This window comes from Lepidochelys kempii, chromosome 25, assembly GCF_965140265.1.
Source record: "Lepidochelys kempii isolate rLepKem1 chromosome 25, rLepKem1.hap2, whole genome shotgun sequence".
In the NCBI taxonomy this organism is placed as follows: Eukaryota; Metazoa; Chordata; order Testudines; family Cheloniidae; genus Lepidochelys; species Lepidochelys kempii.
In genome coordinates, this window is record NC_133280.1 from 3,322,973 (window position 1) to 3,340,207 (window position 17,235).

The window sequence follows — 17,235 nt, forward strand, 5'->3', positions numbered from 1 at the left end:
ACCCTGATATTCTATGATAAGATACTGCCGCGTAGTCAGTGCAGCCTAGCACTGTCATACTACAGGAAATGGGCTTGCTGCTCTCTTCTCCTCCTCGATCCCTCCCCACCCTTTCCCGCACCCATCTAATGTCCTCCTTCCCCATCCCGTACTGATGCCAGGGCTGCACCTGCACCCAGCAGTGAACAGTGCTCCACTGGCCTTACAGAGAGACCCTAGGAGTGGTGCATCCTTTGGGCACGCCCTCTGCTGCGTGCCCACTGCTAGTCCCTGGCCTAAGGCCAAGCAGACAGTCTGTGCTGGCAGGTTCAGTGCAGATGGTGCATTTCATTTCTCCAGCTCCAGCTCTGACACAAGGAAATGTTTCTATAGTCACAGCTTGTTTTATAGCAGGAAACGTGTGCAGATAGCTCCCTGCTGCCCGCACTATTTCTGTCACTGTCCCTTTTCCAAGTATTCTAAAAAATAACGTTAGAAAAAGTTCCATCCCCAGAGCACCCTCCCTTCTCTTCGTTTCCCCGCCTCAGATAGTGCTGGAACAGGCAGCTTTGATGTGTGTTTATGCATTTGTACTGCCTGGTTCACTAACTGAATCAGATACAAAGCGACTGAGCCAGCTCCCAGCCCAGAGTGTGATGTGCCCCAGCTCAGAAGCGGGATGAGGCAGAGCGACCTGAATGAAGAAGGGAAGCAAGTAGGTTTTTTGGGTCTACTGGGAGATGCTCCCCGACCAGAAGTAAATAGGCTGTAGCTAGGAGCATAGGGCCTGCGCACGAATAGTGTCCGGGGACTGGGATCAGGTGCACATGTAAGAACAAAGCCCCTCAAACATAGGCTAGGGCCCATGTGGTGTAGGGTGGGCATGGCCGGATTAACTCTCCTGTGGGCCCAGGGCTATTAGATTTTGTGGGTCCCCTGAATACAAGTCTTTTTCCTAATTTAAAACAAAATGATCACGATTATGGCATTGGGGCTATTAATGCTATCCTAAACTTGCCTTTTAATTAACATAAAGCCGTTCTGTGGTTACATTTCAGTCTTAAAACATGTAGAATATAGTTAAGTTAATTCAAAATAGCCTACTTCTTACCTTAGAACCACTGTTATATTAGTTTCTTTCTGGGAGGGGGTTTGGGTGCAGGAGAGGGCTCCAGGCTGGGGCAGAGTGTTGGGGTGAATGCAGGAGAGGGTGAGGGGTGCGGGCTCTGGGAGGGAGTTTGGAGCAGGAGGGATTCTGATCTGGGGCAGGGGATTGGGGTGCAGGAGGGGGTGCGAGGTGCAGGCTCCGGCCATGAGGTGTTTACCACAGGCGGCTCCCAGCCAGTGACACAGCAGGGCTCAGGCAGGCTGCCTGCCTGCCTTATCCCCATGCTGCTCCTGGAAGTGGCCAGCTGCTGGCACGTCTCTGTGCATCCCGGGGGGAGGGGGACAGCGTGTCTCTGTGTGCTGCCTGCGCCCGCAAGCGCTGCCCTTACGGCTCCATTGGCTGGTGTCAAGGTTCCTCCCCCACTCTGAACTCGAGGGTACAGATGTGGGGACCTGCATGAAAACCTCCTAAGTTTACTTTCACCAGCTTAGGTTAAAACTTCCCCAAGGTACAAATTAATTTTATCCTTTGTCCCTGGATCTCCACTGCTACCACCAAACTCTAACTGGGTTTACTGGGAAACGTAGTTTGGACACGTCTTTCCCCCCAAAATCCTCCCAACCCTTGCACCCCACTTCCTGGGGAAGGTTTGGTAAAAATCCTCACCAATTTGCATAGGTGACCACAGACCCAAACCCTTGGATCTGAGAACAATGAAAAAGCATTCAGTTTTCTTACAAGAAGACTTTTAATAGAAGTAAAGAAATCACCTCTATAAAATCAGGATGGTAGATACCTTACAGGGTAATTAGATTCAAAACACAGAGAATCCCTCTAGGCAAAACCTTAAGTTACAAAAAAGACACATAGACAGGAATAGTCATTCTATTCAGCACAGTTCTTTTCTCAGCCATTTAAAGAACTCATAATCTAACACATACCTAGCTAGATTACTTACTAAAGTTCTAAGACTCCATTCCTGGTCTATCCCTGGCAAAAGCAGCATACAGACAGACACACAGACCCTTTGTTTCTCTCCCTCCTCCCAGCTTTTGAAAGTATCTTGTCTCCTCATTGGTCATTTTGGTCAGGTGCCAGCGAGGTTACCTTTAGCTTCTTAACCCTTTACAAGTGAGAGGATATTTCCTCTGGCCAGGAGGGATTTTAAAGGGGTTTACCCTTCCCTTTATATTTATGACAGCTGGGAACTGGCCAGTGGGAGCTGCGGGACCAGTGTTGGGGGTGGGGGGGTAGCGCACAGAACCACCTCCCCACCCTCCAGGGGCTGCAGATATGTGCCAGCAGCTGGCTGATTCCGGGAGTGGCGGCCTTTTGGCGGCTCAGAAATCGTGATCGCAGATGCTCTAGGATCGACCAGTTGATCGTGATTGATGGGTTGATGACCACTGAATTGTATGTAATTGTGGATTTATTTTTTTGTGGCCCCCTTAACCTGAGGCCCTAGGCTGCAGCCCCTGAAGCCCCAGCGTTAATCTGGCCTTGAGGGTAGGGGAGAACTGTCCCTCAGGAGTGCTGTGGGAAGGAGTGCAGAAGGCAGCAGAAGAACAAGGGTCCAGACAGTGCTTGCTGACTAGAGCTGGGCCAAACTTCTTTTGCTGTAACACGCAGATTCGGGTCAAATGAAACATTTTGCAAAGTTGTGTCGAATTTTCCTTATTTGTTCAGTTGAAAAAAACAAAAAAAGTTGAAATGTTTCATTCTGACATTTTTTGAAATGAGAATTTTGACTTTTCAATTCAAATTTTACTTCACTTTTATTCAAATGATTTTAGAAGGTTTAAAAAAACATAGAAAACAAAATGTTTCATTTGACCCAAAATGATTTTTACTTTTTTCAGTTCACCAACATTTTTGTTTCAACTTTTTTCCTGATTTTTCGGTTTGGCCACTGAGCCCAAATATTGGTTGTTTGCACAGCTCTAGCGCTGACCTTGCAAACCACTGGGTGCCCCTGCTAGGCAGCGGGGACGGACTGTGCAGCTTAAACTAGTCTCCATTCCCTACAGAGAAGACAAGAGAAGCTCTCCCTTTCTCCCTTTCGGAGCTCTTCTCGTCCATCTGCATGTGAGTTTGATTCGTCCCGTGGAGAGCCCTTCCCTGCCATGGCACAGGGAGCTTTCTGTCTCACCACTCAGCATGGATGGTGCGGATCAGGTGCAAAGGTTTCTGTCTGTCTGTGGCCTCGCACAGACACCTGTCACCATGGTATGGAAGGGTGAAGATCCAGCTCAGGATCTCACAGCTCAAGAAGGAGCTTTATTATTTTTGCTCTTAGCGCCTTTCCCCAGTAAGGTGCAGCACTAATTTCCTTCCCTCTAAGGATAACAAGTCTTTCCTGTTGAAACCAAATACCAACTGGTATAACGTGACAGTCTGCTGCAAAAAGTCAAATTCCTCCTGTTTTTCTGTCCTTGCAAAGTTTCTGCTGAATTCTAGTGGGGAGTGTGGGATATCTGCAATACATGCATTTCCACTGGAAATTTTAAGCATATTTCTGATTCGTGATGTGGCTGAAAGAGGCTACTGAAGTCTAAGAGCTCTATTAAGTCTGGTCAAGCAGAATCTAACTCTTGTGCAGACACCCTAATGATCTATGACACTGCACAGCAACCGGGTTAGACGTGGGTAGATAAGATGTAAATAAATTGCAGTGTGAGCAGCACCTCGGAGGAGCTGTGCTTGTTCCCAACACCGCTGCTGCTCTGGGAGCATGGTGAAAAGGAAAGCGTATTCCAGCTACCGCGCCCATTAATGATCTCGGTTTAAATTAACGCTTAGGTTATGTCAGCCCAGTGTTCCCCTGTAGCCATGGCTCCAGTCTGTCACCACTGAGACCCCGCTTCCCCAGCGCCTCGTGCTGGAGCGCCTAGCTGGCTTGGGGGGATTGAAAAGTGGGATATGGGGTTCCACCACTGTGACACAAGTTCAAATCCGACGGCAGTCAGGACAGCCTGAAAGCAGCCATTGTCCTATGGCAGGCTAGTGGCAAACGTAAATGAGTCTGGTTCCTACCACAAACACCACTCCTGAGACTGATGGCGCCTGAATCTGGGAGGCAGTGGATGGGAATCTGGGAGGCAGTGACCATGAGTTGGTTGAGTTCAGGATCCTGACGCAGGGAAGAAAGGTAAGCAGCAGGATACGGACCCTGGACTTCAGGAAAGCAGACTTCGACTCCCTCAGGGAACGGATGGCCAGGATCCCCTGGGGGACTAACATGAAGGGGAAAGGAGTCCAGGAGAGCTGGCTGTATTTCAAGGAATCCCTGTTGAGGTTACAGGGACAAACCATCCCAATGAGTCGAAAGAATAGTAAATATGGCAGGCGACCAGCTTGGCTTAATGGTGAAATCCTAGCGGATCTTAAACATAAAAAAGAAGCTTACAAGAAGTGGAAGGTTGGACATATGACCAGGGAAGAGTATAAAAATATTGCTCGGGCATGTAGGAATGATATCAGGAGGGCCAAATCGCACCTGGAGCTGCAGCTAGCCAGAGATGTCAAGAGTAACAAGAAGGGTTTCTTCAGGTATGTTGGCAACAAGAAGAAAGCCAAGGAATGTGTGGGCCCCTTACTGACTGAGGGAGGCAACCTAGTGACAGAGGATGTGGAAAAAGCTAATGTACTCAATGCTTTTTTTGCCTCTGTTTTCACTAACAAGGTCAGCTCCCAGACTGCTGCGCTGGGCATCACAAAATGCAGAAGAGATGGCCAGCCCTCTGTGGAGATAGAGGCGGTTAGGGACTATTTAGAAAAGCTGGACGTGCACAAGTCCATGGGGCCGGACGAGTTGCATCCGAGAGTGCTGAAGGAATTGGCGGCTGTGATTGCAGAGCCACTGGCCATTATCTTTGAAAACTCGTGGCGAACGGGGGAAGTCCCAGATGACTGGAAAAAGGCTAATGTAGTGCCAATCTTTAAAAAAGGGAAGAAGGAGGATCCTGGGAACTACAGGCCAGTCAGCCTCACTTCAGTCCCTGGAAAAATCATGGAGCAGGTCCTCAAAGAATCAATCCTGAAGCACTTGCATGAGAGGAAAGTGATCAGGAACAGCCAGCATGGATTCACCAAGGGAAGGTCATGCCTGACTAATCTAATCGCCTTTTATGATGAGATTACTGGTTCTGTGGATGAAGGGAAAGCAGTGGATGTATTGTTTCTTGACTTTAGCAAAGCTTTTGACACGGTCTCCCACAGTATTCTTGTCAGCAAGTTAAGGAAGTATGGGCTGGATGAATGTACTACAAGGTGGGTAGAAAGCTGGCTAGATTGTCGGGCTCAACGGGTAGTGATCAATGGCTCCATATCTAGTTGGCAGCCGGTATCAAGTGGAGTACCCCAAGGGTCGGTCCTGGGGCCAGTTTTGTTCAATATCTTCATAAATGATCTGGAGGATGGTGTGGATTGCACTCTCAGCAAATTTGCGGATGATACTAAACTGGGAGGAGTGGTAGATACGCTGGAGGGGAGGGATAGAATACAGAAAGACCTAGACAAATTGGAGGATTGGGCCAAAAGAAATCTGATGAGGTTCAATAAGGATAAGTGCAGGGTCCTGCACTTAGGACGGAAGAACCCAATGCACAGCTACAGACTAGGGACCGAATGGCTAGGCAGCAGTTCTGCGGAAAAGGACCTAGGGGTGACAGTGGACGAGAAGCTGGATATGAGTCAGCAGTGTGCCCTTGTTGCCAAGAAGACCAATGGCATTTTGGGATGTATAAGTAGGGGCATAGCGAGCAGATCGAGGGACGTGATCGTTCCCCTCTATTCAACATTGGTGAGGCCTCATCTGGAGTACTGTGTCCAGTTTTGGGCCCCACACTTCAAGAAGGATGTGGATAAATTGGAGAGAGTCCAGCGAAGGGCAACAAAAATGATTAGGGGACTGGAACACATGAGTTATGAGGAGAGGCTGAGGGAGCTGGGATTGTTTAGCCTGCAGAAGAGAAGAATGAGGGGGGATTTGATAGCTGCTTTCAACTACCTGAAAGGGGGTTGCAAAGAGGATGGCTCTAGACTGTTCTCAATGGTAGCAGATGACAGAACGAGGAGTAATGGTCTCAAGTTGCAGTGGGGGAGGTTTAGATTGGATATTAGGAAAAACTTTTTCACTAAGAGGGTGGTGAAACACTGGAATGCGTTACCTAGGGAGGTGGTAGAATCTCCTTCCTTAGAGGTTTTTAAGGTCAGGCTTGACAAAGCCCTGGCTGGGATGATTTAACTGGGAATTGGTCCTGCTTTGAGCAGGGGGTTGGACTAGATGACCTTCTGGGGTCCCTTCCAACCCTGATATTCTATGAGTCTATGATTCTATGAAAGGGCAGTCCATCGATCTAAGTCCTTCCAGCTCAAGGGTGAACCAATCGGCAATGGGCGGGGTATCACGTCACAGCTGATCTGTGGAGACACAGGATTCCAGGTTCACCGGCTGCCAATCTGACATTTCAAAATACGACAACCCCTTCCCCACACCCAAATTAGCAACCAAAAGGCTGAAAGCCTCAGACCCCAAAGTAACACCTGAACACCAGACACTGTAGGCAGATTGGGTAAGAAAATACCATGTGCATTGGAGAGATACGATCTCAGATTTGGAGGCTAGCAGAGACCATTATGATCCTCGAGAAGATTAAGCCCCAACCACCTATCTAACAGTAACTGGGGGACCTGCTCAGGAGTCGGGAGACTGGGGAAGACCAGCAGGCCCTTGGGATGGGCGGGGAAGGACTAACCGCCCACTCCCTTCTGGAACGGTGCCGATGGTCATTAAAGGCTGACACCTGTAGGTTCAGCTGTGAGCAGGTCGGGTCTCTGGATCCACAGTCCTGGATCCAGTGTGGGCTGCTGCATGGCCGGCAGGCCGGAGGCCGGAGAGCCGGGCTGTGCCCTGTGGGGGGCAGACCGGGGGCAGGAGAGCCAGGCTGTGCCCTGTGGGGGGCTGGAGAGCAGCTTGGCCCTGCCTGAGGCCTGTCTGCAGGCTGGGTTACAGCCAGACCAGGGCCAGGTGTGCAAGGGCTGAGGTGGCTGGCTGTTGGGAGACTGTCTCCCCTCCGCCCCAGCTGGTCTCTGCAGGGGGAGCGGGGAAGCTGGGCTGTCCCCAGTCTCCCTCCTGCCCTCCCAGCCGCTGGCCAGGCTCAGAGAGTGCTTGCTGTCCGCCCAGCTGTCTTGCCCTCTGATTGGCTGCTGGAGACTGCTGCTGCCTCCCCCACTCCCAGTGGTTGAGGGAAAAGGGCTGCCAGGGTGACTGGTGGATCAGGACTCTGTCACTGACCCCACAGGGTCCAAGAGGAGGTCTCCTCTCTTGGGGCACTATCCCCTTGCTAATAGGGGCAACCCCCAATTTCCAGTTGAGTTTTTCTATCTTCAGATTCCAGCCCCTGGATCTTGGTCTGCTTGACAGCAGCATCAGAAATCTGCCCCCCAGGATCAAGTCACTTCCTAACTTTCTCGTTTTGATAAGCTGGATGGACTGAGCTCTTTCAATCCGGCTTTGTCAGGCAGGTGTTCCAGATCTTCAATCAGTTTTGAAGCTCGTCTCTGAACCATCTCCAGTTTTTCAACATCCTTTTTAAAGAGTATGAGATCTGGACCAGTATCCATCAATGGTCTCACCCTTCTGGACCCTGCCCCTACCAAGTATTGCTTGTTTATGCACCTGAGGATTGCATTAGCCCTGAGAACTCATGTTAAGTTGGTTTCCACCATGACCCAAGGCCTTTTGAGTGTTACTGCTGCCCTGGATCCACTCCCCATCCTGTAAACGTGACCTGTGTTCTTTGCTCCGACACGTATCACCTTGCATTGGCTGTATTAAAATGTTGCTTGTGGGCAGCTTACCAAGTGATCCAGATTGCGCTGTATCAGTGACCTGTCCTCACAGCTAATTACCTGTCCTTGTGTCACCTGACGACTAATAGGAAGCAAGCATTTATTGACAGTAAGAGTCAGTTGCTATCAAAGCAACTTCCACTATAATCATCTGATACAGTACCTGTAATCTGTCAGTGTTAATTTAACACACTGCAATAGCCTGAGCATTAACAACTATGTAATTGGTCCTTAATTATTGTGGCTTTTAATTAATTTCTTTGCAGTAACTGATCAATTACATAACTGATCCCATGACATACACTGTTTCTCTCATGAACCCCATGTGTACAGTGAACAAGGGGAATATTACGTGTAAGCAGAGTCAGGATGAGCTCTACCCTGACATCTGGTGGCGAGTCATGGTGGGTTGTGGAAAAGAACTTCAGGGGCTGATCTCATTTGCATAGGCACACCCACCCTGCCTAGATGGTCACTTTGGCTGCTGTAGGAGCCCCAGTGTCTCTGTTATTGGGGCAGGAATAAACTGTTATTATCCTGATTATGTGAATCAAGGACAGTGAAACTGTACTGGGCCTTTTGTTATGATGGAGGGACTCACCACCAACTAAGCAGCACTCGCTAGGCAAGGATCATGGGTTCCAAAACCCAGTGAATGGAGAGAGGCTGGGGATAGGTATTAATGCTTGGTGGTATGGCCTCCCCCTGGGGAGGGCCTTACATGCTAATTGCACTTCCTCCTCTCTCCACTGTGGAATATCAGAGCTAACGTTGATTCCATTAGGAGTCTAGTTACAGGCTGCTGAGCTGAATTCACTTTGGGCTAATGGTGCACCAGCACTGAAGCTCCCTACTACAAGCTGAAATCACAAAAGAGCTGAACTGACTCAGAGCTGAGATCACTGAGTGTTGTGTTCAGTAGTGGGGGAGCCTGAAGAGATATGGCGGAGCAGTTTGCGAGACAGCGAGCAGAGCGGCTGGTGGAGCAGCTCATGGGGGCGGCTGGCAGAGCAGAGCCCCATGGAGAGGTGGGGCCATCAGCTTTGGACCACGTAAGGTGCCCCTTAACCCCCCCCCATCTCCCCCCAGGTTGGGAGGCAAAACTCTGCAGATAAATTTTTGAACTCTGGGGCTGCCCTGACCAGGGACAGAGACTTTTGGGTCGTTGGACTTTTGGGACTTAGGGTGATTTGGGTTGCCGGACTCAAGAACCAAAGGGAAAGGACACGCCCCAGTTTGCTTGGGGTGGGTTTTTTGCTCATGGGTTGTGTTACGAATCCTGTGGGTGGTGTTTCCTCAACATAATGCCACGTGGTTTCTCTCTGTTATTAAAAGGCTTTTTGCTACACTCAGACTCTGTGCTTGCGAGAGGGGAAGTACTGCCTCTTGGAGGCGCCCAGCGGGGGTGGTATAGATTTGTCCCAGGTCACTGGGTGGGGGCTCGAGCCAGTTCTGCATTTTGTTATTGGAATGGAACCCCTAGATCCTGAACCCGGCCCTTGTTGCTGCCAATTCTGACAGGCAGAAGGGTTACGTACGGTATGGGATATTAATGGCCACTGATTATTTACAACATTTATTCTAACTGCTGTGCAGTCTGTGCACACAGGGGTGGTATCTGTAAACATGGAGCATTTAAACAACGGAGAACACTTTACTGTCTTTCAGCTTAATGAAATGTCCAGACAACAACAACAAAAAGCTATTGATCAGCTTAATTCATGAACAGTGCAGCTAAACACCCTGGACCGCTGGTCTTGGAAGAATTCTTGCCAGAACTATTCTCCTTTCAGATCCTGGCTACACCCCTAGTGAAATGCTTGGAGAAGCTCTCCCTCAGGCTAGGTGTGGGGAGGTGGAAATCCTGCTTAGGGTTCCTCAGATGCTGTCTATGGCTTTCTCTGGGGCCATGCTCACACTGGCAAGCAGGAACTACTGAAGCTGTCACCTGGTAGTCTGAAGGGTACAAATTGGATCAGGTGGGTGAGGTCTAGTGAAGGCTCAACTTGTCCATCCACAGGGGTGCTGCTGAGGTGCCTTCAGGATCATGGCAAATGCACAGCTTTAAAGGACATGTAATGTGGGTGCATAAATCCCGTTGGACTGGGATTCTAACTCTCAGGCATTGGGCCAGGTTTGAGTGTTAGCTTCTCCCCTTGCTGGTGTAGCTGATTTCCCAAAGGGAAGCTGAGTTGGGAGGGAGAGGAGCCCAATGGAGCTGGGCATTGGGAGGAAGCACTAACTTGCAGGATTGCTGCCTACTCTTCCTAGAACCCAGCTTTCTGCCTGCTGATTCCAGTCCAGCTGAGCTTTGGGGCCAGCTGAGGAGCACAGATCTGGAAGTGGACGTTTCAGATGCTTCTCCCATATCTTGCTGAGCTGCCAGGGTGTAATAAGCCTTCTCTAGAAGTGAGTTTGTTCTTCCCACCAAGTATGCTGGGATCAGGAAATGGTTCAGCTGCTACAACGTTGTCATATTCCAAACTTCATAAAGTTGCCTAGAGCCAGTGACCAGAGTGGGGAACATGGGGGCAGTGGGGGAGGAGGCTCACGTTCGCTGCCCATGTTTCACTGGTGACCTTTCACTGCAGGATGTTCTTGCTAGGCACTGTGCTACTTTCTACCATTTCCAGGCCAGACCTCAGTTTAGGCCTTTGGAAAGACGAGGTTACATTTTTTTTTTTAAACACAACAGTGATTTTCTGCACAGTAATCAGGACTCTGGTTTTCCTGCTGATGAATAGGGTTTTGAATGAACATTGGCAGCATAAAGGCCAATGAAGCCTCATGGGATACATCCGATGAAGTGAGCTGTAGCTCACGAAAGCTCATGCTCAAATACATTGGTTAGTCTGTAAGGTGCCACAAGTCCTCCTTTTCTTTTTGCGGATACAGACTAACACGGCTGCTCCTCTGAATCCAAAAAGCAGACGTTTAGGTCTACACACAAATAAAGTGAGGGATATTTTCAACCATGGGTGTCTAAAGTGAGACAGAGACCTCAGTCCATACTGAGGCACCTACACACTGATTTGAGTACCAAGAAGATGCAGCATTTGAGCTGGCTGGAAACCAGTATTTCCATCCTGACAAAAATTCCAATATTTCAAAATTTGATTTTGTTCCAAAAAGTCAAAAATTTCAATTTTTTTGCGGAAAGGAAATTCTGAAAAGTTTGGATTTGGAAACATCCAAATGTTCTGTTTCAGTACGGACAAAACATAACATCAAATAACAAATATTATATTTGGTGTATATAGATCTATAAGTTAAATGAAGCAAAGTCAAAATGAAACATTTCAACATTATAGAAACCAAATGAGAGAGTCAAAAAGATTTTTGTTTTGACATTTTTCCATCAAAAAATTCATCAAAATCGACATTTCAGTTTAGATGAAACTGCATTTCCTGATGGAAGACTGCTGTGCCCAAAATATTTGGGCCAGCTCTGCCCAGCAGGACCCTTACACCCGTTGGCTTGGGGGGTGGGGGGGTGTCAGTGTAAGTGGAAGGGCCTGTCTGCAGAGTCCCTGTTCAGGATCAGTCCCTAGACCCCTAACTTTAAGCTCTCACCCTTTGGTATGTAGGTTATTGGCACCCACGCACCTGCAGCCTGTATTTGTGTATGTTTGGAGTGCCAATCCATGGGCCCAGCCTCTACGACTTGACTAATCAGTGCAGTGTGCCTGGCTCCTGCGGTGAACGGGGAAGAGGGGGGCCGTAACACTGGCACTGAGGTTCAGGATCTTTTCTGTTCAGTGGCAAATGAGCTGCAGTCTGCAGTGAAATGTGTCAAAGGCAAAGACGGATGGAGCCTGTGTGACAGGGTGTATCAATCCCACACTGAGCCAGTGGGAGCGGCCCCACTTGACAAACGGGGCCCCGGTCCCGCACTGACATCAGCATTTCCTGAGTCCTAGTTATTGCTGCTGTTAGGCATGGTCAATATATAGGATAGTCCCCCTGAGGGACCTGAGACTGGCCCCAGCTGGAGGGGACATCAGACAGGGTGGCCAGTGCTCTGGGCAGGATAGATGCCTGGCTACAGTGGTGCCAACTTCCTAAGTTCCCAGGGGGTGCTCAACCCCCTGCTCCGCCCCCACCCAACCCCTTCCCCCAAACCCTTACTCTGCTCCGCCTCTTCTCGCTCCCACTCCCACTCCGTCCCCTTCCCGCCCTTTCCTGCCCCCGCTCTTCTTCCCCAGCGCCTCCTACATGCTGTGAACAGCTGATCACCGGTGGGCAGGAGGTGCTGGGGAGAGGGGACAGAGACGATTCGTGGCCTCCCCAGTGGGCGGGGGAGGAGCTGATCTGTGGGGTGGCTAGTGGACGCTGAGCACCCACTATTTTTCTTTCTGTGGGTGCTCCAGCTCCAGAGCACCCATTGAGTCGGCACCTATGCCTGGCTGGCGTGCTTTGTTCACATGCCCAGGGTCAAACTGATCTGGGCCGGGAAGGTATTTCCCCCAAGTCAGACTGGCAGGGACTGTGGGTGGGATTCACTTTCCTCTGCAGCATGGAGTGTGGTTTACCTGCTGGGATCACCTGGGCATGTCTCACCATGATCACTTGGCGTTGAGGGCTGCAGTGGGAGCCAGGAGTGTGGGAAAGGCCCACACCCCGGCTTCATACAGGATGTGATGTAAAGTCAGGGCTTGTGCAGTGCATTGATCTGGAGATGCGTAATGGGCCCACCACCCATTATTGCTTCCAACTTGGCGCTAGCTTTTCCTCTGCATTCTTGGGTTGAGCAAGCCAGGAAAGACACCTACCCAGAGTGATTCAGCAGCACTCCTGTCCCATCAGGGCAGCCAAGGAGGCTAGGCCAGGCCTCTCCCTTCCCAGAGACCCCCCTGTGAGCTTGTTCTGCAGACAGACTTCGAGGGATGGAGCAGTGAGTAGTTGGCTTTGTGCCGGAGGCATCATATCCACAGAGAAGGAAAAAGTGGAGAAAGTCCCAGCTTGCAGGAAAATACAGAGTGGAAATGCCAGCCTGATGCTCAAGGGAAAGGAGAGGGATCATTAATTGTTTATATAGCACTGAAGATGTACATGAAGCTTTAAAAAACAAATGCACAGAGAAGGCTCCTGCCCCCAGAGCTTTGTTTAAACTAGATCAAGGGCACAGCAAAAGAAAGCAGACTATGAACCTCTTACTAATAGGGCTGCCAAACAGATGTGAGGGTCGGCGGGGAGAGGGAAGGAATTTGTTACCCAAAGTTTGGGATTCCTAGAGCTTTCCCATCCCCATTAGACTGGAGGCCAGAGGGCTGCACAATTTAATCATTTCCCCGCTGCTTTGGTTTCAGCCACCCTCCTGAGTCCCGCACCATGTCCACCTCCAGACAGAGTGGCTCCCAGGGCTGTTTCCTGACGCTGCAGTCGGCGAGTCTGAGTTCTCCTGCTCTGTAGATGGAACGTGAGCTTGGCAGGCCCCTGCTCCAAAGAGACACTCATTCATAGCTGGGGCATCGCTGTCATATTTATTGAGCGCTAAATAATCTGGCCCTGGAAGGTTGAACTCTGCAGCTTTTGACTCCTATTGGCTGATGCCCGCCCCTGTTCATTATCATGGTGGCACCTGCAATTTAGAGACAGCCACTTGCAAAAGGCTGGAAAGGATGGGGCATTCAGACAGGGCCCTGCAGCCTCTGTCTGCCCACATATTTGTGCCAGCCGCTGGCAAGAGGATGAGAGCGGTGGGATCCTGCCCGGCTTGGGGTCACGTCCAGCATGACAGACCTCACACTGGCACAGCTTGTTTCCGTGTACTCCTGCTCTCCTCCCTGCCCAGGAGAGCGTCTGTCTGGAGAGACAAAGGTGGATGGGAGCCTTAGAGCCCACCTTTCCAGAGATGCATGGAACCATTTTCGCTCGTCTTCCTGGTGTCAACAAGATAAATACAGTAGGGGCCTTACATGCTTCTGACCAAAAGGGCCCTACTGACGTGCATGAGGCGAAGCTGCCAAGGCACAGAGAGCGATGGAGGAGAACATGGTTTATGGCACCTCAAGGCTTTCTTGGGCAGCTGCCCCAGGTGTGAGTTACCTTTGGTGATAAATGACCCAGTGTGGCCTGTGAGCTCTCTGCCAATGAATTACCTGGATCTTGCAGACAGATAAACAACACACATCATGGCGGCTTCCTGCTGCCAGCCCGGCGCAAGGGCTTGGAGTCAGCTGCACTAAAAGGAGAAGACTCTGAAATCAGACTAACTAGCCCTCACCTCAGGGCAAGTTGCAGTCTGTTTCGGCCACACTCCTCTGTGGCCAGGTGCAGTATAAAGGGAGGGACCCAGGCCCACCCGCTACTCTGGGTCCCGACCCAGGGACCCTCTAGTAGCAGCCTCTCTCTGCCCTCCTTCTCATCCGCCTATCTTCCCTGGGCCACTTCCCCTTTGGCCCCGTGCACCTTCTCGACCCTTTTTAGCAGGGGCCACAGCCTGGGAGCTGAGCTGAGCTGAGCTGAGCTGAGCTGAGCTGAGCTGAGCTGAGCTGAGCTGAGCTCCTCAGGAGCCAGCCCTCTTCCCTTGCTAGTCAGGGAGAGACTCCCTTGTCTTTGCTAGGCAGCCTTTTTATAGGGCCCAGCTCAGCCCTGATTGGCTGCCTCTTCCTTTTCCCTGACTGGCTCTCCACAGGCCCTTGCTGATTTGCTGCTGGTCTGCACAGCCTCTCTGGCCTGTTCCAGCCCCTGTTTCTCATGGAGTGGGGTAGCTGCCCCACTACAGGCATCAACATCCAGATTTAGGCCTTTTAATGAAAGTGGCCTGCTCCTCAGAGGTTCTGAGGACCCACAGCTGCCCCCAACTGCCCCTGGAGTTGTGGGGTGACAGGACTCCCACACTGGAGAATCTTGGCATAAGTTCCCATGGACAAAATAATGTGCCTGGGGCAGAGAAGGGCAAGGAACATATTTGGGAAATGGGTGAACATTTTATTGTATTCAGGAAAAAAGCAAAAACCAATTGGTTACTTACAAGCCATTCCCATTTTGCTTCCTGGCTGTGGGCTATGAAACAATACCATGAATATTTATTCTGCCCACATCCCATTCCACCCACCATCATAACACTGTGTACCTATTGTTGATATAAATAAATCCCTCATCTGCTGAAAGCTGTATTTGTGCTTTCTGGAAGTCTCTGACGTTTGTGAGGAGTGTTTTTTGCTATTCGATTTTCTCTTCTCTGATTGTTCTTAGGGTGAAAATCTGGTTGAGACATGATCTTCTGGGCTGAAATCCAGCCTGCTCTTTCCTTCCTTTTGCTTCAACTGCTTCCTTTATTCTGCTTAAAATGATACTGCAGAAGACCTTGTATATCTCTGAGAGGAGGGTAACACCTTACCAGTTATTCCAGTCACTTAACTCATTTTTCTTTTGCATTTTGACTATAATGCCATTTCCCATTGTTCTGAAGGCCTTTCCTGGTGCCATACTGGTTGCAAAGTTCACTGGTTTTATCAGTGGTCTCATCATCGTAAGCTTTCAACATTTCCCAGCAGACCTTGATCTTCACAGGCAGCTTTCCAAAGTTTTACCCTTTTTACTGTGTTTTTCTCTTATTTGCTTGTGATGCAAGATTTTTTGATGTCTAGTTCTGGGTGTTTAATTTCTTTGTCAAAGTCAATAATTTCTGGTGATGTTGGTTTGATTTAAATATTTCCAGTGATGGAGAATCCACCATGACCCTTAGTAAATTGTTCCAGTGTTTACCATTACCTTTCCTGTTAAAAATGGGGCCAACCCCATCCATGGAGGCTCCCCCCCCCCGAGGGGGGCTGTGTAGGGCCCCAGAATAGCTAGGGACAGCCCTGACTCAGAAGAGCAAGGAATGGATCTTTCTGCTTGTTAGCCGATGGCCAAGGATGTTTGGTGAGGTGCCAGCTATGCCCGTTTTATACCATCCATGACTTTAACTGCTAGGACGCACTGTCCCTTCGCAGCGGGCAGCCCGGGCTAGGCTGACGGATGCCCCAAGGTCCTAAACACCTGTGACTTTAACTGCTAGAGCTCAGAGCTCCTTCGCAGTGGGCAGTCAATACTGACTGACAGGTGCCCCAATGGCAGCACTAAGAGCCTCTCCACACCCGTGACTTTAACTGCTAGAGCTCAGAGCTCCTTCGCAGTGGGCAGCCAGGATTGACTGACAGGTGCCCCAAGAGTTTGCCCCGTGGAGGCGGCACAACTCAACGCTAGGCTCTTAGTACTCTCACCTAATGGCCAGGCTTTATAGCCAAAACGGCTGAGGTTCTTTAATTGTGTTGGCTGCTTTACAGTAAACCAGAGAAAACAAGTCAGGCTTATGCACAAATGGTTACCAAAATTTATTAAACTAGATTCTAATCATGTGGTTACAAAATTGCTAGTGCCTACTTATTTAAATGTAGAGATGTTACACACACAAACAAGTTACAAAACTGAAGCCACAATCCCAAAGAAAGAAAACAAAGTATAGAGCTCTATTTCAAAATATGTGTACACTAAAGATAGGAGATCAGGTGTGGGTGCTTCTTACCCTCCTTGCGTCTCTCGATTCCAGCGGTGCCAAGCCAGGATCGGTCACTCAATTCCGCGGAAAGACGAATAAGGGACAAGGCTTAGGGACCCTCTTAGCTGCAGAAGCCTTGGGAGGCTGTCACTTATCTGACCAGCAGATAGATAGTGAAAAGCACTCCAAAATCATGGTGCTGTAGGTCCCCTACTTATACCTCTGTACTCCTTTATTCTCTTTCTCCTTTCTTCTGCCAAATTGGGGCTGGTCTGTCTGGGTGACGCCAGCTCTCGCAAGAGTAGTTTATACTTGCAAGGGAGAGAAACAATAAGTGTCGACTACTGGACATTCCTTTTATCAGGGTAAATATTTTCCCACCTAGGATGTTGGGGTGTGTGCATCACGCTATTTAGTAGGGGCTAAGAGCCATGTCTGTCACAGCTTCTCTGTCTGCTGGGAGCCTAATCGTTGTATCTGTTCCCAGAGGCACATTGTAGCAGCACACCTGTGCTTCTCACAGCTTCAAAGGCTGTGCTGGAATTGATGTTAAGTGCCCTGTTGTTTTGGCTCCCTTGTGTTCCCAGCAATGCTGGTCTGGGGGAGCGGGGGCTGGCTGTCTGGCTACATTCTGGTGATGTTGGTTTGATTTAAATATTTCCAGTAATGGAGAATCCACCATGACCCTTAGTAAATTGTTCCAGTGTTTATCATTACCTTTCCTGTTAAAAATGGGGCCAACCCCATCCATGGAGGCTCCCTCCCCACCCGAGGGGGGCTGCGTAGGGCCCCAGAATAGCTAGGGACA

General features: G+C 49.8%; 1 long non-coding RNA gene across 1 annotated transcript in view; it reads left to right on the forward strand.

Moving 5' to 3' along the window:
* The first annotated feature begins 541 nt into the window (after positions 1 to 541).
* The window catches only part of LOC140903164 (uncharacterized), a 39,274-nt gene continuing 22,580 nt past the window's right edge, over positions 542 to 17,235 (forward strand). The window contains exon 1 of the long non-coding RNA XR_012156172.1: positions 542 to 694. This is a non-coding gene — a long non-coding RNA (uncharacterized lncRNA). The remainder of the gene's footprint in view (positions 695 to 17,235) is intronic.